Here is a 21,197-nt window from a genome sequence, read left to right as displayed (position 1 = left end):
CAAGTTGTGGATCTGCCGCCTTCTTGCACCACTGCAGTCCATGTGGTGCAGGTGCATTCACAGTGCCGTTAGGGAGGAAGTTCCAGTATTTTGACCCAGCGACAGTGAAGGCACAGTGCTATATTTCCAAGTCAGAATGGTGTGTGCCTTGGAGGGGAACTTGCAGGTGGTTGGTGGTGTTCCCATGCATCTGCTGCTCTTATTCATATTGGCAGTGGAGGTTGTGGGTTTGGAATTTGCCATCAAAAAAGCCTTGGTGAGTTGCTGCAGTATAGATTTTGTAGATGGGTCACACTGCTGCCACTATGTGCTGGTGGTGGATATGATGCGAATCATGCAGACTCTTTGTCTTGGATGGTATCGAGCTTCTTGAGTGTTGTTGCAGCTGCACCCATCCAGGCAAGTGGAGAGTATTCCATCACACTCCTGACTTGTGCCTTGCAGTTGGTGGAATGGCTTTGGGCAATGAGTAGGTGAGTTACTTGCCACAGAACACCCATCATCTGTTCTTGTAGCCACAGTATTTTTGTGGCTAGTTCAGTTAGTTTCTGGTCACTGGATGTTGATTTCAGTGTGGAAATTACATTGAGTGGTAAAGGGAGATGGTTATATTTCCCATTGTTGGAGACGTTTGTTGCCTGGCACTGGTGTGATGTAAATGTTACTTGCCACTTATCAGCCCAAGTCTGAATGCTATCCAAGTCTTGCTGCATGCAGACACAGGCTGCTTCATTATCTGAGGATTTGCGACTGGTACTGAACAGTCAATGACACCCCTACTAATTACCTTATGATTGAAGGAAAGTCATTGATGAAGCAGCTGAAGTTGGTTACTACCCTGACGAACTCCTGCGGGGATGTCCTAAGCTGAGATCATTGACCTCCAACAACAACAACCATCTTCTTTTGTGCCAAGCAAGTATGACTCCAACCAACAAAGAATCTTCTGCCTGATTCCCATTCCCAATTTTTCTAGGGTTCCTTGATCCCACACCTCAGTCAAATGCAGCCTCAATGTCAAGGGCAGTCACTCTCACCTCAACCCTGGTATTTGGCTCTTCTGTCCTTGTTTGAACCAAGGCTGTAATGAGGCCGAGTGGTTCTCGTGGAATTGAAGCTGAGCAACGGTGAACAGGATATCAGTTGGGGCAGGGGTGTTTTTAGAACAGAAGTCTTCAGCACTACAACTGGGTCCATAGTCTTTTCTGTATCCAGGGTGCTCAGCCGTTTCTTGATAACATGTGGAGTGAATCAAGCTGGCTGAAGACTTGCATCTGTGATGATACGTGTTCAGGAGGAGGCCGAGATGGATCTTCTGGCTGGATGGATCACTTGGCACTTCTGGCTGAAGATGGTTGTAAATGCTTCTGCCTTGTCTTTTGCACTCATGTACTAGGCTCTGCCATCATTGAGGATGGGGATGTGCATGGAGCCTCATTCTCCCACTAGTTATTTAATTATCCCTGCAATTCATGACAGGATGTGACAAGACTGCACAGCTTTGATCCAATCCGTTGGTTGTGGATTGCTTAGCTCTGTCTAAAGCTGGTCATAGTGTAGATGATGTCTTAACCTCTTTCCATTACCTCAGGTTGAGGGCAACAATTAGAAGCCATAATAGGCATCTCCTGATTTCATCAACCGCTTATTGTGTTGTCAATAAGCTGCCATTTAAACATACAAGCATACAAACTTGGAACAGGAGTGGGCTATTTGGCCCCTCACGCCTGCTCCACCATTCTATAAGATTATGGCTGATCTGTTTGTGAACTCAGCTCCACTTTCCTGCCTATCCACAATACCCCTTGACTCCCTTGTTTGCTTTAAAAACATTTAATGACCCTGCCTCCACTGATCTCTGGGGAAGAGAGTTCCACAGACTCACAACTCTCTGAGAGAAAACAATTTCTCCTCATCTGTCTCTTAAATGGGACACCCCGTATTTTTAAGCTGTGCCCCCTATTTTTAGTCTCTCCCACAAGGGGAAACTTCCTTTCATCATCCAATGTGTCAATTCCCCTCAGGATCTTATATGTTTCAATAAGATCACCTCTCATCTTCTAAACTCCGATCAATACAGACCCAACCTGTCCAACCTTTTCTCATAAGATAACCCTTACATCCCCAGAATCAGCTGAGTGAACCTTTTCTGAACTGCTTCCAATGCAATTCTATCCTTTCTTAAGGAAACCAAAACTGTACACAATACTCGACATGAGGTCTCTCCAATGTCCTGGACAACTGTAGCAAACCATCTCTACTATTATGATCCATTTCCCTTGTATTTACCTTCTTAATCACTTGCTGTACCTGCATGCTAACTTTTTGTGTTTCGTGTACTTGGACACCCAGATCCCTCTGCATCTCAGAGTTCTGCCATTTCTCTCCATTTAAATAATATGTTTCTTTTCTATTTTTCCAGCCAAAGAGGACAAGTTCACACTTTCCCACATTATACTCCAAATATTCAAATGCAGGCGGTGTTCGTTTTTAACCTTAGTTTGAATTGGAAATAATTTTAATTGTACCACAGATGGATTTGTGCTCATCAAGCTGAACTATTTTAAAGCTGGTGTTACGGGCAGGTGAGGAGGGGGTTGGCTCTTTCAAGTTCAGTGGGTGTAGATGGCCCTTGACGACTGTGCTGATAAGGCCATTCCAGGTAATTTAATCATTGAGAGCCACTCCATTGTTCTGGCTAAGTTCAATCAGACTTGTCGTCTCCAGTCTGATTTTTTGGAGTTTCAAATGTAAATTGCAGTAGCCATCTTGGCTGCCAGTTTACTTTCTAAAAAGTTACTTGTAAGAATTTACAGTAAAAGTCTTCAGCCACCCAGTGTCAACATCTCTGTCATGTCAGACAGAAGGGACTGAATTTTATTCAGGTGCCGCGCTCGGCAGCGGTACCCTTTGAACTCAGCGGCGTGCCTGCATTCAGCGGTGGCCGCTGAGCCTCCGCAATATTTTGTGCTGAGGCTTATTAGCATCACTGCAGCGAGCCATCTTCCTCCCCCTCCCATATTACGTGGGGAGAGGTGGGACATCTGGTGCAGTGAGGAAGCTTTTGACAGCTGTATAGCAGATGCTGGGGCCCAATTTAAATCGCACCAGCACCTGCTTCATGACAGCTGTCAAAGAAATACTTACCTGACTGTTGAAGAGTGGAGCTGCTGTCAATCTGGCAGCAAAGCAGAAAGTGCTGGAGAAATTCAGCAGGTCAGGCAGCATCTGTGGAGAGAGAAGCAGAGTTAACTTGTCCAAGTTCATAGACCTGAAAGTTAACTCTGCTTCTCTCTCCACAGATGCTGCCTGACCTGCTGAGTTTTCCCAGCACTTTCTGCTTTGCTGCACATACTTACCCTGCTGCGTCCCAGTGTCCTGTAAAGTTGCGATCCTCTTCTCCCACTCAAGTGTAACATTCCTTCTTGTAGGTGTGCCACACCTGGGTGAATAATCTTAATTTTGCACATTCTAGGATGTGAGACATAAATAGACCATAAAAGGCAAATATACAATAGAAATAAAACCATAATAGAAGAATATTTACATACTATGAGCTTCTAATCATCTGAATGTGAAAAGCTGCAGACGAATATGCATTTGGAATCTGTCTTCCTTTCTCTGCTAACTGTTATGTGAAAATACATGTAACTGCAATTAAATGATCTTTGTTAAAAAACAGAAAAATATGTTCATATTCACGCTGCATTGACAACTAGAAATATTACCCCAATAAATATGATCATTTGCTGCAGAAGCAAAATGTATGCGAACATGTGTCGATGTGTAATAGTTGAAAAACCATGACAACAGCACAGATTTCCTCACTGGTCCTGCATTGGTTTTCAAACATGTACAAGACAAACCTTGCAGCCAGAAGTTAGAGCTGTTACACGGTGGAGTCACCTTTGCATTTAAGGGACCGCCACCAAAAGCCAAGGATGGCAGAGGGGTAATCTAGGGTGACCCCACAGTTCAGTAATGCCTCCCTGCTCACTCTTTTCCAGGCTATGTGGGCAAAGCAGGAGGTCCTTTTCACCAGCAATGGTAAGAAGAGGCCCTCCCACCTGAACAAGGCAGTCTGGATGGAGATGGCAGAGGAGGTGAGTAGCCATGGGGCCGTCCGGTGTCAAAGGGTCCAATGCCGGAAGGGGATGAACGAGCACTCCCCCAGCCATCTGGGGCTGTCTAGGTCTCGTGCGCACAGGGTACGAGCGCCAAAGTCATCCACAGCCAAAGGGCAATCAGATCAGCAGCCTTCCTCCAGTCCGGCTGCTAGCGCAGAGGTTGCACCGAGAAGGGGCACTCGCAAGAACACATTGACATAAATGGGAATGCAAAGGTGTCACAGCAATGTAAATACATTTTTCACTAAATGTTCCACATGTGCGTCCTTTTCTCTGTCTGAATGATATGTGCCAGCATGTAGCGCCAAAGTCATTTCCCTTTGCACTTTTGGCCCTTCAGGAAAGCCAATGTATGCAATAACATCATTGCCATGCCACCATTACTCATGAGCCTCTCCACGGACTCAGTGACATGGACATTTGCTCAGTCAGTTGCTGCCTCAATGGTTTACAGAGAGATGCTGCAGATGTGGACTGGTGCACAGCAGGTGAGTGAGGATGATGTGTGGCTTGCAGAGCTCATGTCAGTTCCAATGGAGCAGAGAGTCTTTGTCTGATAAGCCACTTCCATACATCCCTAGCTCACTGATAGCCCTGCGTGCAGAGCCTGGTTGTCATCTGCCCTTCCATGCGCCTTTCCTGTTGTAGGTCCTCAGCGTCCTCATAGTTAAAGGAGGAGTCCTGTTGACATCTCTCCTCATCATGCCAGGCCTGCCCCCTAATGGATGCATAGTTGTGCAAAGCACAGCGAGTAGCAAAGAAAGGAGCTGCCCTTTGCAGCTCGTAGTGCAGGGCATCACCCTATCCATCCAGGCATTGGAAGTGCTCTTTCAGCATGCCGATCGCCTGCTCAATGGTGGCTGTTGTAGCTCAATGGCTGACGTATCTCTCCTCTGCAGCAGTTGTGGGGTCTCTCACTGGTGTCAAGATCCATGTCTGCGAAGGATAGCCCTCATCTCCAAGAAGCCACCCCTCCATCTGAGCCAGTTCAGTGAACAGTGGTGGCAGCTGGGAATGGCACAGGACCCAGGTGTCATGGCAGCTACCTGAAAAGCGGGCACAAATTTGCATGAAGCATCTTCGGTGATCACATACCAGCTTTACCTAGATTGAGAGGCTTCCTTTAATGGTGATTACTGCAGGTGGTAGCCTGGCTGGAGGCCTGATGGCCACATGCGTGCAGTCTATGAACACTAATGCTTATGGTTCTCTGGCAATGGTGCCAAAACCGAAGTCCCTCTGGGATTGGCTGTGAGAGTCTGTCCTGAAGCGGACATATTCACTAGCCGTCCGATGCAGGGAATGGGTGACCTCTCTGATGCAGCGGTGCACTGCTGACTGTGTGACCCCAGCAAGGGCTCCAGCGAGCCACTGAAATGCTGCACAGGTATCAAGCTTAAGAACCGCTGCCACTATGAAGACTGCAGGCAGAGAATGTCCACTTAAACCCATGGGCTACAGGTCATCCTTGAGCAGGGCACAGAGACATGCCACTCAACATGCGCAATCACCTCTGACACTGGTGTTCTGACATCTGATGGCATGCCATGTGGTGCCTGTAGATGCACGGTGACCGTAATGGTGTGCTCCCCTTGGGGGCTGCTGCTTCTCTACGTGGACCGCACCTGCCTGTTGATTTTGCCTCCAGTGCATATGGATCCTCAAGAGAAGTGGATCACACTATATAGAATGAGTCATACCCATTTCCATGTGATAAATGAAGTTGTATCCTTCATTTATTCGAAGGTTCCTAACAGGGCAGGGATTGGTGTTGATGGGTACATCAAGTGCTTTCATGAATCACTACATGGTGTGGCATGGCATTGCCCATCTTGGCCAACACTCAGAGTGGCACAGCATGATCACATCAAGATCCAACCAGCTGCATTGATTGCCTCCACTATCCATATAACCTTAATGCTCCTACCCTTTCTGGCACCCTCCCCACACACTGGATGACTAGAGTGTCATTGCTCCTTCACAAACACAAACAAATGCAGAGGGTACACTGTTAACAGAGGGAGGGTACACAGTACCTTGCTTCATGCCTTTGGAGCTATCCCTCCAGTAATAACAGACCCCTTCCCATCTCCCTGCCAGAATTCAGAGTCAGACCCCTGTAATACCCCCCTCCCTCCTCCCTTCCAGAGTGCCTTGTCAGACCCTTGTAATCCCCCCTTCCCTCGTCCCTTCCAGAGGGCAGAGTAAGACCCCTGTAATCCCCCTTCCCTCCTCACTTCCAGAGTGCAGAGTCAGACCCCTGTAATCCCCCCTCCCTCCTCCCTTCCAGAGTGCAGAGTCAGACCCCTTTAATCCCCCCTCCCTCCTCCCTTCCAGAGCGCAGAGTTCAGACCCCTGTAATCCCTGCCCTCCCTTCTCCCTTCCAGAGTGCAGAGTTCAGACCCCTGTAATCCCCCCTCCCTCTTCCTTTCCAGAGTGCAGTGTCAGACCCCTGGAATCCCCCCTCCCTCCTCCCTTCCAGAGTGCAGTGTCAGACCCCTGGAATCCCCCCTCCCTCCTCCCTTCCAGAGTGCAGAGTCAGACCCCTGTAATCACCCCTTCGCTCCTCCCTTCCAGAGGGCAGAGTCAGACCCCTGTAATCCCCCTTCCCTCCTCCCTTCCAGAGGGCAGAGTCAGACCCCTGTAATCCCCCCTCCCTCCTCCCTTCCAGAGGGCAGAGTCAGACCCCTGTAATCCCCCCTCCCTCCTCCCTTCCAGAGGGCAGAGTCAGACCCCTGTAATCCCCCTTCCCTCCTCACTTCCAGAGTGCAGAGTCAGACCCCTGTAATCCCCCCTCCCTCCTCCCTTCCAGAGGGCAGAGTCAGACCCCTGTAATCCCCCTTCCCTCCTCACTTCCAGAGTGCAGAGTCAGACCCCTGTAATCCCCCCTCCCTCCTCGCTTCCAGAGGGCAGAGTCAGACCCCTGTAATCCCCCTTCCCTCCTCCCTTCCAGAGGGCAGAGTCTGACCCCTGTAATCCCCCTTCCCTCCTCACTTCCAGAGTGCAGTCAGACCCCTGTAATCCCCCTTCCCTCCTCCCTTCCAGAGGGCAGAGTCAGACCCCTGTAATCCCCCTTCCCTCCTCCCTTCCAGAGGGCAGAGTCAGACCCCTGTAATCCCCCCTCCCTCCTCCCTTCCAGAGTGCAGAGTCAGACCCCTGGTAATACCCCTTCCCTCCTCCCTTCCAGAGGGCAGAGTCAGACCCCTGTAATCCCCCTTCCCTCCTCACTTCCAGAGTGCAGTCAGACCCCTGTAATCCCCCTTCCCTCCTCACTTCCAGAGTGCAGTCAGACCCCTGTAATCCCCCTTCCCTCCTCCCTTCCAGAGGGCAGAGTCAGACCCCTGTAATCCCCCTTCCCTCCTCACTTCCAGAGTGCAGTCAGACCCCTGTAATCCCCCTTCCCTCCTCACTTCCAGAGTGCAGTCAGACCCCTGTAATCCCCCTTCCCTCCTCCCTTCCAGAGGGCAGAGTCAGACCCCTGTAATCCCCCTTCCCTCCTCCCTTCCAGAGGGCAGAGTCAGACCCCTGTAATCCCCCCTCCCTCCTCCCTTCCAGAGTGCAGAGTCAGCCCCTGGTAATACCCCTTCCCTCCTCCGTTCCAGAATGCAGAGTCAGACCCCTTGAATCCCCCCACCCTCCTCCCTTCCAGAGGGCAGAGTCAGACCCCTGTAATCCCCCCTTCGCTCCTCCCTTCCAGAGTGCAGAGTCAGACCCCTGTAATCCACCCCTCCCTCCTCCCTCCCAGAGTGCAGAGTCAGACCCCAGTAATCCCTCCCTCTCTCCTCCCTTCCAGAGTGCAGAGTCAGACCCCTGGTAATACCCCTTCCCTCCTCCCTTCCAGAGTGCAGAGTCAGCCCCTGGTAATACCCCTTCCCTCCTCCGTTCCAGAGTGCAGAGTCAGACCCCTGGTAATACCCCTTCCCTCCTCCCTTCCAGAGTGCAGAGTCAGACCCCTGTAATCCCCCTTCCCTCCTCACTTCCAGAGTGCAGAGTCAGACCCCTGTAATCCCCCCTCCCTCCTCCCTTCCAGAGTGCAGAGTCAGCCCCTGGTAATACCCCTTCCCTCCTCCGTTCCAGAATGCAGAGTCAGACCCCTTGAATCCCCCCACCCTCCTCCCTTCCAGAGGGCAGAGTCAGACCCCTGTAATCCCTCCCTTTCTCCTCCCTCCCAGAGTGCAGAGTCAGACCCCAGTAATCCCTCCCTCTCTCCTCCCTCCCAGAGTGAAGAGTCAGACACCAGTAATCCCCCCTTCCCTCCTCCCTTCCAGAGTGCAGAGTTCAGACCCCTCTAATCCCCCCCTGCCTCCTCACTTCCAGGATGCAGAATCGAACCCCTGTAATCCCCCCGTCCCTCCTCCCTTCCAGAGTGCAGTGTCAGACCCCTGTAATCCCCCCTCCCTCCTCCCTTCCAGAGTACAGAGTCAGCCCCTGGTAATACCCCCTCCCTCCTCCCTTCCAGAGGGCTGAGTCAGACCCCTGTAATCCCCCCTCCCTCCTCACTTCCAGAGGGCGGAGTCAGACCCCTGTAATCCCCCTTCCCTCCTTGCTTCCAGAGGGCAGAGTCAGACCCCTGTAATCCACCCCTCCCTCCTCCCTTCCAGAGTGAAGAGTCAGACCCCTGTAATCCCCCTTCCCTCCTCCCTTCCAGAGGGCAGAGTCAGACCCCTGTAATCCACCCCTCCCCCCTCCCTCCCAGAGTGCAGAGTCAGACCCCTGTAATCCCTCCCTCTCTCCTCCCTCCCAGAGTGAAGAGTCAGATATCAGTAATCCCCCCTTCCCTCCTCCCTTCCAGAGTGCAGAGTTCAGACCCCTCTAATCCTCCCCTGCCTCCTCACTTCCAGGATGAAGAATCGGACCCCTGTAATCCCCCCCTCCCTCCTCCCTTCCAGAGGGCAGAGTCAGACCCCTGCAATCCCCCTTCCCTCCTCACTTCCAGAGTGCACAGTCAGACCCCTGTAATCCCCCTTCCCTCCTCACTTCCAGAGTTCAGAGTCAGACCCCTGTAATCCCCCCTCACTCCTCACTTCCAGAGTGCAGAGTCAGCCCCTGGTAATACCCCTTCCCTCCTCACTTCCAGAGTGCAGAGTCAGACCCCTGTAAGTCCCCCTCCCTCCTGCCCTTCCAGAGTGCAGAGTCAGCCCCTGGTAATACCCCTTCCCTCCTCACTTCCAGAGTGCAGAGTCAGACCCCTGTAATCCCCCCTTCCTTCCTCCCTTCCAGAGTGCAGAGTCAGACCCCTGTAATCCCCCCTCCCTCCTCCCTTCCAGAGTGCAGAGTCAGACCCCTGTAATCCCCCCTCCCTCCTCACTTCCAGAGAGCAGAGTCAGACCCCTGTAATCCCCCCTTCCTTCCTCCCTTCCGGAGTGCAGAGTCAGACCCCTGTAATCCCCCCTCCCTCCTCCCTTCCAGAGTGCAGAGTTCAGACCCCGATAATCCCCCCTCCCTCCTCCCTTCCAGAGTGCAGAGACAGACCCCTGTAATCAACCCCTCCCTCCTCCCTTCCAGACAGCAGAGTCAGACCCCTGTAAGCCCCCCTCCCTCCTCCCTTCCAGATTGCAGAGTTCAGACCCCGGCAATCCCTGCCCTCCCTCCTCCCTTCCAGAGTGCAGAGTTCAGACCCCTGTAATCCCCCCTCCCTCCTCCCTTCCAGAGTGCAGAGTTCAGACCCCGGCAATCCCTGCCCTCCCTCCTCCCTTCCAGAGTGCAGAGTCAGACCCCTGTAATCCCCCCTCCCTCCTCCCTTCCAGAGTGCAGAGTCAGACCCCTGTAATCCCCCCTTCCTTCCTCCCTTCCGGAGTGCAGAGTCAGAACCCTGTAATCCCCCCTTCCCTCCTCCCTTCCAGAGTGCAGAGTTCAGACCCCTGTAATCCCCCCCTGCCTCCTCACTTCCAGGATGCAGAGTTCAGACCCCTGTAATCCCCCCCTCCCTCCTCGCTTCCTGAGTGCAGAGTCAGACCCCAGTAATCCCCCCTCCCTCCTCCCTTCCAGAGTGCAGAGTTCAGACCCCTATAATCCCCCCTCCCTCCTCCCTTCCAGAGTGCAGAGACAGACCCCTGTAATCAACCCCTCCCTCCTCCCTTCCAGACAGCAGAGTCGGACCCCTGTAATCCCCCTCCCTCCTCACATCCAGAGGGCAGAGTCAGACCCCTGTAATCCCCCCCTCCCCCCTCCCTTCCGGCGTGCAGAGTCAGACCCCTGTAATCCCCCCCCTCCCTCCTCCCTTCCAGAGTGCAGAGTTCAGACCCCTATAATCCCCCCTCCCTCCTCCCTTCCAGAGTGCAGAGACAGACCCCTGTAATCAACCCCTCCCTCCTCCCTTCCAGACAGCAGAGTCGGACCCCTGTAATCCCCCTCCCTCCTCACATCCAGAGGGCAGAGTCAGACCCCTGTAATCCCCCCCTCCCCCCTCCCTTCCGGCGTGCAGAGTCAGACCCCTATAATCCCCCCTCCCTCCTCCCTTCCAGAGTGCAGAGACAGACCCCTGTAATCAACCCCTCCCTCCTCCCTTCCAGACAGCAGAGTCGGACCCCTGTAATCCCCCTCCCTCCTCACATCCAGAGGGCAGAGTCAGACCCCTGTAATCCCCCCCTCTCTCCTCCCTTCCAGAGGGCAGAGTCAGGCCCCTGTAATCCCCCCTCCCTCCTCCCTTCCAGAGTGCACAGTCAGACCCCTGTAATCCATCTACTAGGCGAGATGGGATTGAGATTCACAAGGAGGAGGTGTTAGCAATTTTGGAAAGAATGAAAATAGATAAGTCCCCTGGGCCAGATGGGATTTATCCTAGGATTCTCTGGGAAGCCAGGGAGGAGATTGCAGAGCCGTTGCTGTTGATCTTTATGTCGTCATTGTTGACAGGAGTAGTGCCGGAAGACTGGAGGATAGCAAATGTTGTCCCCTTGTTCAAGAAGGGGAGTAGAGACAGCCCTGGTAATTATAGACCTGTGAGCCTTACTTTGGTTGTGGGTAAAATGTTGGAAAAGGTTATAAGAGACAGGATTTATAATCATCTTGAAAAGAATAAGTTCATTTGCGATCGTCAGCACGGTTTTGTGAAAAGTAGGTCGTGCCTCACAAACTTATTGAGTTTTTCGAGAAGGTGACCAAACAGGTGGATGAGGGTAAAGCTGTGGATGTGGTGTATATGGATTTCAGTAAGGCGTTTGATAAGGTTCCCCACGGTAGGCTATTGCAGAAAATACGGAAGTATGGGGTTGAAGGTGATTTTGAGCTTTGGATCAGAAATTGGCTAGCTGAAAGAAGACAGAGGGTGGTGGTTGATGGCAAATGTTCATCCTGGAGTTTAGTTACTAGTGGTGTACCGCAAGGTTCTGTTTTGGGGCCACTGCTGTTTGTCATTTTCATAAATGACCTGGATGAGGGTGTAGAAGGGTGGGTTAGTAAATTTGCGGATGACACGAAGGTCGGTGGAGTTGTGGATAGTGTCGAAGGGTGTTGTAGGGTACAGAGGGACATAGATAGGCTGCAGAGCTGGGCTGAGAGATGGCAAATGGAGTTTAATGCGGAGAAGTGTGAGGTGATTCACTTTGGAAGGAGCAACAGCAATGCAGAGTACTGGGCTAATGGGAAGATTCTTGGTAGTGTAGATGAACAGAGAGATCTTGGTATCCAGGTACATAAATCCCTGAAAGTTGCCATCCAGGTTCAAAGGGCTGTTAAGAAGGCATATGGTGTGTTAGCTTTTATTAGTAGGGGGATCGAGTTTCGGAGCCACGAGGTCATGCTGCAGCTGTACAAAACTCTGGTGCGGCCGCACCTGGAGTATTGCGTGCAGTTCTGGTCACCGCATTATAGGAAGGATGTGGAAGCTTTGGAAAGGGTGCAGAGGAGATTTACTAGGATGTTGCCTGGTATGGAGGGAAGGCCTTACGAGGAAAGGCTGAGGGACTTGGGGTTGTTTTCGTTAGAGAGAAGGAGGAGGAGAGGTGACTTAATAGAGACATACAAGATAATCAGAGGGTTAGATAGGGTGGATAGTGAGAGTCTTTTTCCTCGGATGATGATGGCAAACAGGAGGGGACATAGCTTTAAGTTGAGGGGTGAAAGATATAGGACAGATGTCAGAGGTAGTTTCTTTACGCAGATAGTAGGGGCGTGGAACGCCCTGCCTGCAACAGTAGTAGACTCGCCAACTTAAAGGGCATTTAAGTGGTCATTGGATAGGCATATGGATGAAAATGGAATATTGTAGGTCAGATGGTCGGCGCAACATCGAGGGCCGAAGGGCCTGTACTGCTCTGTAATGATCTAATTCGAAAAAAAAAAATCCCCCTTCCCTCCTCCCTTCCAGAGTGCAGAGTCAGCCCCTGGTAATACCCCCTCCCTCCTCCCTTCCAGAGGGCAGAATCAGACCCCTGTAATCCCCCTTCACTCCTCCCTTCCAGAGTGCAGAGTCAGACCCCTGTAATCCCCCTTCCCTCCTCCCTTCCAGAGGGCAGAATCAGACCCCTGTAATCCCCCTTCACTCCTCACTTCCAGAGTGCAGAGTCAGACCCCTGTAATCCCCCTTCCCTCCTCCCTTCCAGAGGGCAGAATCAGACCCCTGTAATCCCCCTTCACTCCTCACTTCCAGAGTGCAGAGTCAGACCCCTGTAATCACCCCTTCGCTCCTCCCTTCCAGAGGGCAGAGTCAGACCCCTGTCATCCCCCCTCCCTCCTCACTTCCAGAGTGCAGAGTCAGACCCCTGTAATCCCCCCTCCCTCCTCCCTTTCAGAGTGCAGAGTTCAGACTCCTGTAATCCCCCCTCCCTCCTCCCTTCCAGAGTGCAGAGTTCAGACCCCTGTAATCCCCCCTCCCTCTTCCTTTCCAGAGTGCAGAGTCAGACCCCTGTAATCTCCCCCTCCCTGCTCCCTTCCAGAGTGCAGAGTCAGACCCCTGTAATCCTCCCTCCCTCCTCCCTTCCAGAGTGCAGAGTCAGACCCCTGTAATCCCCCCTCCGTCCTCCCTTCCAGAGTGCAGAGTTCAGACACCTGTAATCCCCCCTCCCTCTTCCTTTCCAGAGTGCAGAGTCAGACCCCTGTAATCCCCCCTCCCTCTTCCTTTCCAGAGTGCAGAGTCAGACCCCTGTAATCTCCCCCTCCCTGCTCCCTTCCAGAGTGCAGAGTCAGACCCCTGTAATCCTCCCTCCCTCCTCCCTTCCAGAGGGCAGAGTCAGACCCCTGTCATCCCCCCTCCCTCCTCACTTCCAGAGTGCAGAGTCAGACCCCTGTAATCCCCCCTCCCTCCTCCCTTTCAGAGTGCAGAGTTCAGACTCCTGTAATCCCCCCTCCCTCCTCCCTTCCAGAGTGCAGAGTTCAGACCCCTGTAATCCCCCCTCCCTCTTCCTTTCCAGAGTGCAGAGTCAGACCCCTGTAATCTCCCCCTCCCTGCTCCCTTCCAGAGTGCAGAGTCAGACCCCTGTAATCCTCCCTCCCTCCTCCCTTCCAGAGTGCAGAGTCAGACCCCTGTAATCCCCCCTCCGTCCTCCCTTCCAGAGTGCAGAGTTCAGACACCTGTATATGTGGACTTACTTTCATCATCCAGATGCTTTCCCGTCTGGTTTTCTAATCGTGAATGGGACAGCACATGACGGCCGCCCGTTCAAAGTAAAATCCGGATGTGAGCAGGAGAGGCGGCGAGATACAATATCAGCAGAGGGAAGTACTGTTTTACATATGTTAAATGTGGGGGGGGGCCGCACCGAGGTCCCCCCGCCATCAGTAATTTGCAACGGGTCCTTCTCAAAATCGAAGGTCGAGGTGGGCCTCTCCCCGCAGAATTTTACTGGCCCCTGTGCCGCGACGCACGGGTCAAGGGGCCAGTAAAATTCAGCCCAAGATGGTTTTGATGGCATCAAGGTGCCCGAGCAAAACTGAAGTCAATGGGAATCAGGGGGAAAACCCTATGCTGGCTGGCTTCATACCTGGCGCAAAGGAAGATGGTTGTGGTTGTTGGAGGTCAATCATCTGAGCTCCAGGACATCACTGCAGGAGTTCCTCAGGGTAGTGTCCTAGGTCCAACCATCTTCAGCTGCTTCATCAATGACCTTCCTTCAATCATAATGTCAGAAGTGGGGATGTTCGCTGATGATTGCACAATGTTCAGCACCATTCTTGACTCCTCAGATACTGAAGCAGTCCAGGTAGAAATGCAGCAAGACCTGGACAATATCCTGGCTTGGGCTGATAAGTGGCAAGTAACATTCGCGCCACACAACTGCCGGGCAATGACCATCTCCAACAAGAGAGATCCTAACCATCTCCCCTTGACATTCAACAGCATTACCATCGCTGAATCCCCCACTATCAACATCCTAGGGGTTACCATTGACCAGAAACTGAACTGGAGTAGCCATATAAATACCGTGGTGAGAAGAGCAGGTCAGAGGCTAGGAATCCTGAGGCGAGTAATTCACCTCCTGACTGCCCAAAACCTGTCCACCATCTACAAGGCACAAGTCAGGAGTGTGATCGAAAACTCTCCACTTGCCTGGATGGGTGCAGCTCCAACAACACTCAAGACGCTCGACACCATCCAGGACAAAGCAGCCTGCTTGATTGGCACCCCATTTACAAACATTCACTTCCTTCACCACCGACGCACAGTGGCAGCAGTGTGTACCATCTACAAGATGCACTGCAGCAATGCACCAAGGCTCCTTAGACAGCACCTTCCAAACCCGCGACTTCTACCAACTAGAAGGACAAGGGCAGCAAATACATGGGAACATCACCACCTGCATGTTCCCCTCCAATTCATACACCATCCTGACTTGGAACTATATCGTCGTTCCTTCACCGTCGCTGGGTCAAAATCCTGGAACTCCCTTCCTAACAGCACTGTGCGTGTACCTACCCCACATGGACTGCAGCAGTTCAAGAAGGCAGCTCACCACCACATTCTCAAGGGCAATTAGGGATGGGCAATAAATGCTGGCCTGGCCAGCGACGCCCACATCCCATGAATGAATTTTAAAAAAGCTCAAGCTGCTCTCTGTCTTAGACCTAATGTCTAGAGAGGACCCTGTATGTATCAAAGTGATATTTCTATTTCTCTCACTGGACATTTCTGTGGCTGCCTATTGGCACCAATTTATAGATAATGCATGCTGTGTTAAACTCTGGTTGAGATTACTTCAGATTTATTTCACTTTAGACTTATTATTTGAGTGTAAGCTTTCACTCAATTGGTCTTCCAGCAAATTGGACTAAGCTTGCTTGGATATCAACTCTGAGAATAGAGACGTCTAACTAATCGCGCGTGTGCTGTTTGTACGAATTGTCCCTTCAGAAACTTGCTCCACAAAGCCATGGCCGGGGTCTACAATTATTTAGCGAAAATTGAATGGGAAATATTGACACATAAATTTACAATTGTAAATGTTGACAGAAAAACATGAGCAGAAATGGTTGCATCAGGAAGTAACATTTGTGAACAGAAAGTGTACCCTGACACATTTTTTATAAATATGTTAAAAAGTCTCGCATGCAGATTAAACTTCCTGTACATTTGAATTAACTTCCTGTATCCATAATTAGTACAATCGTTCCTTCCTTCACCATCCTTAGATTTGGCACAGTTCTCGCACTATTCGGGCTGAATTTTGTTGAGCACCCGACATCGGGCTCCGTGGCGAGGGCGGGGGTGGGGGAGGTGGGGGGGGGGGTGGGGGGGGGTGGGTGCGGCTGGAAGACAGCAGTGGCAGTGGCCTGCCACTGAGCTCAACGTTGGATCTTCCCAGTGGTGGGGAAGCTCTGTGGCTGCACATCGGCCACTCTCCAATAGGACCTGGATTTCAATATTCAAATCATCTATTTAAATACAGTTAAATGGAAACTGGAGTGATCTTACTGGCAGTTCCTGATCTGTTGGAGCTGCAAGCTGACCAGTCCCTGGGTCCTGATGGACTTCATCCTCGGGTCTTAAAAAAAGTGGCTAGTGAGATTGTTGATGCATTGGTTTTAATTTTGCAAAATTCCCTCGATTCGGGGAAGATTCCATTAGATCGGAAAGTAGCCAATGTAACTCCTTTATTCAAAAAGGGAGGGAGACAGAAAGCAGGAAACTACAGGCCAATTAGCTTAACGTCTGTCATAGGGAAAATGTTAGAAGCTGTTATTAAAGATGTTATAGCAGGGCATTTAGAAAAATTCAAAGTAATCGGGTAGAGTCAATTTGGTTTTGTGAAAAGGAAATCATGTTTAACCAATTTATTAGAGTTCTTTGAAGAAGTACCATGTGCTGTGGATAAAGGGGAACAGGTGGCTGCACGGTACTTAGATTTCCAGAAGGCATTTAATAAGGTGCCACATCAAAGGTTATTGCAGAAAATAAAAGCTCATGGTGTAGGGGGTAGTATATTGGCATGGATAGAAAATTGGCTAGCTAACAGAAAACAGAATAGGCATTAATGGATCATTTTCTTGTTGGCAAGATGTAATGAGTGGTGCGCTAGGGCCTCAACTATATACAAGTTATATAAATGACTTGGATGAAGGTATGGTTGCTACATGTGCTGATGACACAAAGATTGTTGCAAAGTAACTTGTGAAGAGGACATAAGGAGGCTACAAAGGGATATAGATAGGTTAAGTGAGTGGGCAAAGATCTGGCAAATGGAGTATAATGTGGGAAAATGTGGAATCGTGCATTTTGGCAGGAAGAATATAAAAGAAGCATATTATCTAAATGGTGAGAGATTGGGGATCTCTGAGATGCAGAGGGATCTGGGTATCCTAGTGCATGAATCGTAAAAGGTTAGCGTGCAGGTACAGCAAGTAATCAGGAAAGCTAATAGAATGTTATCGTTTATTGCAAGGGGCATTGAACGCAAAGGTAGGGAGGCTATGCTTCAGTTATAAAGGGCCACATCTGCAGTACTGTGTACAGTATTGGTCTCCTTATTTAAGGAAGGGTGTAAATGAATTGGAAGCAGTTCAGGGAAGATTTACTAGACAAATACCCGGAATGGGTGGGTTGTCTTATGAGGAAAGATTGGACAGGTTAGGCTTGTATCCATTGGAGTTCAGAAGAGTCAGAGGCGACTTGATTGAAACATATAAGATTCTCAGGGGTCTTGACAGGGTGGATGTGGAAAGGATGTTTCCCCTTGTGGGAGAATCTAGAACTAGGGGTCACTGTTTAAAAATAAAGGGTCGTCCATTTAAGACAGAGATGAGGAGAAATTTTTTCTCTAAGGGTCGTGAGTCTTTGGAATTCTCTTCCTCAAAAGGCGGTGGAAGCAGAGTCTTTGTATATATTTAAGGCAGAGGTAGATAGATTCTTGGTAAGCAAGGGGGTGAAAGGTTATTGGGGCGAGACGGGAATGTGGAGTTGAGGTTCCAATCAGATCAGCCATGATCTTATTGAATGGCGGAGCAGGCTCGAGGGGCTGAGTGGCCTACTCCAGCTCCTAATTCGACTGTTTGTATGCTCCGAGTGATGTGTGGCACTCCTGCGCCTTCAGTCTTCCGTCCAGGGAAAGCTGGCGCCACTGAGGTGGGGAAGGAGGGAACTTTGCATTTATGGTGAAGTTGGGAGCGGGGGAAGGGGTCAACTCTGTACTCAGTGCATTTGCAATGGGAAAAGGGGCAATCTGGGCTTTTCTGGTGTAGTTGGTGTGGGGTGGGTCAAATTTTATTTTTAATTTCTGTTGGCGATGGGGAGTTGCGGGGACAACTTTAATCTGTCAATGCAGGCCTGACAGCCCTTTTAAAATGGTGCTAGCGCCTGCACAGATACAGGCATCGATGTTGAAGGCTATGTGATTGGGGGAGGGGTGGTGGCGGCCTCCCTGAATATTATAATGTGCTGCCGCAAGCTAGATCACAGCGGCATGGCGGTGCGTGGCAGCACATGTGCGCCGCCATTTATTTCCAGTGGGAAAAAAAAATCCAGCCCTTTATTTCGATAATAACCTTCAGAGTACAGAATGTTTTCTTGTCACACTCTTATTCATAATGTTAAATGATGAGCCCTCATCATTAATACCCCAACTAAAAGAAACCCTTGTTCTCTATTCACTCTATCAAAATACATCACAACTTTGAAACCTTCTATTAAATCTCGTCTTGGCTTTTTCTGCTCAAACAATGTGCCTGCATGGTCAGCTAATGGCTCGGGCCCTATTTAGAGGACGATCCTATCAAACAACATGTACCTTCTACTGTTCACAATGGGCAAGGTACAGGCCATACCCAACCGGCCCGTGCTTACAAAATCCACAACACAGTGTCCAACATTAGACGTGATTCTGCGATTGGACAACATTTGCTAAATAATCCTCAATGTGCTAAAAATTACGCTGACAACCAATTTAAGATTGTCAGTCGAGCTCGCAGTGTGGCACATTTACATGTACTGGAAGGTACATATATTAATACAGAGGGCCCTGTTCTTTGCAAACGCAAAGAATGTGTACACACATTGTGCCTGTTTCAGCTAAACAAAATAAGAGACAGCCATTTGCTGGCTCGTTCCACAGGGCAATGCCTTGACCAATCAGAGTCAAGCCACCTGGTTTAAGTTTGAAACAAAGCTTGGCAGTTAACTGTCAGTCACCATAAACTGGTGCATTCTCCATAGCAAAGCCTCTACCAATCAGAGTCTACTTGAAAACCAATCAGCACTCTCTTCTCATGCAGTATAAATTTGTTGTTTCCCTTACATTAGTATTCTTACGAATTGTCCTGATGACTGCAAGATGAAAAGCTTCGACAAAATGTCTCTATGTTCAGCAATACTCAAGTTCTGTCCTACCAAACGACCACTTTCCATATCTTTGCAGGATCTTTCTGGTCCTTGTCAGATCATCCAGAGCTGTTGATTCTGTGTAATCCCTCATTTCCAATAGCTATTAGTATTTTTACAGCTTGTTAGATCGAAACAGAGAAAATAGGAGCAGGAGTAGGTCATTCGGCCCTTCGAGCCTGCTCCGCCATTCATTATGATCATGGCTGATCATCCAACTCAGTAACCTGTTCCCACTTTCTCCCCATATCCTTTGATCCCTTTAGACCTAAGAGCTATAGATAACTCCTTCTTGAAAACATACAATGTTTTGGCCTCAACTGCTTTCTGTGGTAGCGAATTCCACAGGCTCACCACTCTCTGGGTGAAAAAAATTCTCCTCATCTCAGTCCTGAAAGGTTTACCCAATATCCTTAGACTATGACCCCTGGTTCTGGACTCCCCCACCATCGGGAACATCCTTCCTGCATCTACCCTGTCAAGTCCTGTTAGAATTTTATAGGTTTCCCCCCTCACTCTTCTGAACTCCAGCGAATATAATCCTAACCGACTCAATCTCTCCTCATACGTCAGTCCCACTATCCCAGGAATCAGTCTGGTAAACCTTCGCTGCACTCCCTCTATATCAAGATAAGGAGACCAAAACTGCACACAATATTCCGGCCTCACCAAGACCCCGCATGATTGCAGCAAAACATCCCTGCTCCTGTACTCGAATTCTCTCGCTATGAAGGCCAACATACCATTTGCCTTTTTTAACGCCTGTTGCACCTGCATGCTTACCTTCAGCGACTGGTGTATGAGAACACCCAGGTCTCGCTGCATATTCTCCTCTCTCAGTTATAGCCGTTCAGATAATAATCTTCCTTCCTGTTTTTGCTACCAAAGTGGATAACCTCACATTTATTTACATTATACTGCATCTGCCATGCATTAGCCCACTCACTCAACTTGTCCAAATCACCCTGAAGCCTCTCTGCATCCTCCTTTCAATTCACCCTCCCACCCAGTTTTGTGTCATCTGCAAATTTGGAGATATTACATTTAGGTCCCTTGTCTAAATCATTAATATATATTGTGATTAGCTGGGGTCCTAGCACCGATCCCTGCGGTACCCCACTAGTCATGGCCCGCCATTCGGAAAAAGACCCATTTATCCCTCCTCTTTGTTTCCTGTCCGTCAACCAATTTTCTATCCATCGCAATACACTACCCCCAATCCCATGAGCTTTAATTTTACATGCTAATCTCTTATGTGGGACTTTGTCGAAAGCCTTCTGAAAGTCCAAATAAACCACATCCACTGGCTCCCCCTCATCAACTCTACTAGTTACATCCTCGAAGAATTCTAGTAGATTTGTTTTTCTGGTTCTACAATTATTTGGTCTGTGAAAAATAACTGCATTCTTAGTTTGAACAATTGGAACTCAGATAAGATATCTATGGCCTTCAGTTCATGCTGGGATTTTTTTAAAATTCATTCATGGGATATGGGCGTTGCTGGCTCAGCCAGCATTTGTTGCCCATCCCTAATTGCTCTTGAGAAGGTGGTGGTGAGCTGCCTTCTTGAATCATTGCAGTCCATGTGAGGTAGGTACACCCACAGTGCTGTTAGGAAGAGACTTCCAGGATTTTGACCCAGCAACAGTGAAGGAACGGCGATATAGTTCCAAGTCAGGATGGTGTGTGATTTGGAGAGGAACTTGCAGGTGGTGGTGTTCCCATGCATCTGCTGCCCTTGTCCTTCTAGTTGGTAGAGGTCGCGGGTTTGGAAGGTACTGTCTAAGGAGCCATGGTGCGTTGCTGCAGTGCATCTTGTAGATGGTACACACTGCTGCCACAGTGCGTCAGTGGTGGAGGGAGTGAATGTTTGTGAATGGGGTGCCAATCAAGCAGGCTGCTTTGTCTTGGATGGTGTCGATCTTCTTGAGTGTTGTTGGAGCTGCACCCATCCAGGCAAGTGGAGAGCATTCCATCACACTCCTGACTCGTGCCTTGTAGATGGTGGACAGGCTTTGGGGAGTCAGGAGTTGAGCTGCTTGCCACAGGATGCCTAGCCTCTGACCTGCCCTTGGAGCCACGGTATTTATATGGCTACTCCAGTTCAGTTTCTGGTCAATGGTAGCCCCTAGGGATAGTGGGGAACTCAGCGATCATAATGCCATTGAATGTCAAAGGGAGATGGTTAGAATCTCTCTTGTTGGAGATAGTCATTGCCTGGCACTTGTGTGGCGCGTATGTTACTTGCCACTTATCAGCCCAAGCCTGGATATTGTCCAAGTCTTGCTACATTTCTACACGGACTGCTTCAATATCTGAGGAGT

The 21,197-nt window shown here is 50.0% G+C and overlaps 1 protein-coding gene across 1 annotated transcript in view; it reads left to right on the top strand.

The window, feature by feature from the left end:
- The window catches only part of LOC137383031 (glutathione hydrolase 1 proenzyme-like), a 90,374-nt gene that overhangs the window by 13,630 nt on the left and 55,547 nt on the right, over window positions 1-21,197 (top strand). The gene's annotated exons all lie outside the window — the stretch shown is intronic.

This window comes from Heterodontus francisci, chromosome 23 (assembly GCF_036365525.1).
Source record: "Heterodontus francisci isolate sHetFra1 chromosome 23, sHetFra1.hap1, whole genome shotgun sequence".
NCBI lineage: Eukaryota > Metazoa > Chordata > Chondrichthyes > Heterodontiformes > Heterodontidae > Heterodontus > Heterodontus francisci.
The sequence above is the reverse complement of the archived record's forward strand: the minus strand, read 5'-3'. Positions and strand labels throughout refer to the sequence as shown.